Raw genomic sequence first — 2,718 nt, forward strand, 5'->3', positions numbered from 1 at the left:
TTCTTCTCTTCGAATTAGCACCACAAGTTCGGCAAAAGTGGGGGGTGAGTGTTTCCGTCGTTCCAGCTGGAGGTCAGCAATTAACCCATCCTCCCAACACCCCCTGCAGAACTGTTTCAAAAGGTAATGTTTTTTTTTTGGTGTCAGGTAATCCACCGCGCCGAATAACTGCACTTCGGACACTCTGCAGTCGGTGAAGGTATTGCGAGGGCGTTTCATCACTATTCTGCAGGGTTCCCATGAATTTAGCCAACAGCTCTTCTCCATCTTCCACTGAACCATAAACAGAATCTAATAACAGGAGGTACTGTGCTGGGGAAGCTTGAGGGCCGACCTGCTGAGCGACTTCAGTGGCAGGAGGCAGTAAACTGTCCAAAATTTTACGGGCTCTATGCAGATCAGATAGGGACGGATCAGTCAACAATAAGTCCACATTCACTCTCCAAGTTTCATAGTCTAGCTCATTGTTGGGACGGGGGGGTTCTACCTGAGAAGGGTCGAAATCGAAATGAGGATGATGTGGCATCGCTGGATCGCACAACATGCTCAACCACCATTCGTTGCACAGCATGAGGATACACATCTTCTTCGGAGAGAGGAATGTGAGTCGTCGGCGACTTGCCTCTGTCGCCCCGTTCAAAGGGTGGTTGGAGAGGTGAGGGGGAAGGTGGGAACACAGTTGGCAGGCTCTTGAATAGTTCGGTCGGGACCGAACCCAGCACCGAAAGCGGGGCTTTTGTCAGACTCATAATAGGCTGGCCCTCTTCATGCCGAGAGCAACTTGGATTTTTCTGGCTATTAGGCTGGGGGTTGCGACTACTACCAATCTCTCTGTGAGCTGGAGACGGTACTCCCTCTTCCCTTCCAACCCTATTCAACTCATCCTGCAGCACCTCTCGGAGCGGTTTTCCACTTCGACCCGCAATTGATCTCAATTCTTCAAGATAACTTCGCTCTGTGTCCCTAACTGTGGATGTGCACACAGCATCGAGGGCACGTACCTGCAAGTTGACATCTTCGAGGTGCGGACTTGAATGTTCAAGAGGCAATAAAGGCCTGATAGATTGCATCGTGGCACGATTTTCAAATTCTACCACGAAGTGTTGATGGAATTCTGAATTTGTATCGTCGATAAAGATCACTCGCTGAATGGGACCATGACTGGCCAACAACTTCTCGAGGTCCGGATCTAATTCAGTTTGGGTTAGCCCACGAATAATGACAGAATTTGAAATGTTCACACCAGCATCAATGATTATGTCCATTTTCTTGTTTCAATGCTTTTACCACCCCTTCAGTCGCTTGGCTCCTGGCTGGCTCGCCAAATTTGTAACACGGGCTACGTCTGTTTTATAATTGCTAGAGATGATGAAACACTCTGGGGCAGACAACGGGTTTCTACTTGCACCAGTAAGGGGACACTAGGTTCGATTCACTGGAGCCAATGATGTCACCATTGAGGGGGTGGCATGGGCAAAGAAACAAGACAACAGTTGTAAAACAATTACCTTTTATATCAAACATAAACATGTGACAACAAAATTATTATCACGACAAACACAGTGACAAAAAGGTAAATAAATCCAATTTAGTCTCAACCTCTTAGTTGACCTTTCCTTCAAGCAAAATAATTGGTGATCACCTTTCTCAACACCGGTGTGAGTTTCTTTTTTTTCTTTCAATCTGAATGAAATAACTAAGCACAAAATGTTCTTGTCAACTCCTGTCGTACAAAATAAATTCTTCTAAACATCACCAACACAAATAAAATAAAATAAAGTTCATCAAATGTAATATACTGTATGTTCTTTGGTTGGCTCGCCACCACCACTGTACCCCCTTTTCCAGCACTTGGTAGAAGTCAGGGCACCGTAATGGAATCCACTCCACTGAAGGCACGCTAATCCCAGCGCTGTCCTCAATTAGAACTCCACAAAAGACCCGGCCTAATAGGGCCGAGAGCACACGAGCGCCGGCAATAAAATAACTACAGTAATTAATATTAAGTACTTAATTCCAAGTACGGTGAGACGTTATTTTTGACATTCATGTACACTCACCAGAAGAATGTCGAACGAGACTCCGACGACGTTATACGGTCGGCGATATCCCAGCGGTACGGAAAGCTAACGGCTACGTTAGCCAGGCACAGTGCTCGAGGTCTAAGGAAGGTGACTACATTTTAGCAACAAGTGATTTTAAACGAAATGCGCACAACACGTTCAAGCCTCTGAGCACACTCACTGCGTAGAATGACTCTCTCTTTCTTCCGAAACACTTATTTACAACAGTCGAAGAATACGTCCGTTCGTGTTCAGGTCCCGTCAGAAAAAAGAGCGAGATAGGTTGCGCCGCACGTTCGTGACGTCACGAAGGTGAAAAACGGCACCTCTCATTCGCTGACACCCCACTAGTATTCTGTGCCCTGATTCGTTCGGGCCACGGCAATATTCAGTTCTGTTTAGTTAAGCAAATTTTAACGACGCTACTCTTTTAGTCAATATAGATTTTGGTTAAGTCCACTCCCCATTGCCTCATGCCATAATCCGGGTTACAATTGTCAGGGTTTTTACATTCTATATTTTTAAATATGAGTACTGTATTTAAATTCATCCAAGTTTTATATAAGTATCATGAGAACATACCCAATTAATATCCCCGCGGGAGGCCCAGTTCCCCCAGAGTAGTTCGCTGTATGCCACTGCAGAGGGTCCAGTC

The 2,718-nt window shown here is 45.7% G+C and overlaps 1 long non-coding RNA gene across 1 annotated transcript; it reads right to left on the reverse strand.

The window, feature by feature from the left end:
• Positions 1–1,799: 1,799 nt before the first annotated feature.
• On the reverse strand, positions 1,800–2,441 carry LOC147185914 (uncharacterized). The gene is made up of 3 exons (XR_015099186.1): positions 2,245–2,441; positions 2,061–2,162; positions 1,800–1,946 (listed from the first exon to the last, which is right to left on the reverse strand). It is a non-coding gene; the product is annotated as an uncharacterized LOC147185914 (long non-coding RNA).
• Positions 2,442–2,718: the final 277 nt, after the last annotated feature.

The sequence above is a fragment of the Hippocampus guttulatus genome, chromosome 22, assembly GCF_054856545.1.
Source record: "Hippocampus guttulatus isolate MCC_2025c chromosome 22, RoL_Hgut_1.0, whole genome shotgun sequence".
NCBI lineage: Eukaryota > Metazoa > Chordata > Actinopteri > Syngnathiformes > Syngnathidae > Hippocampus > Hippocampus guttulatus.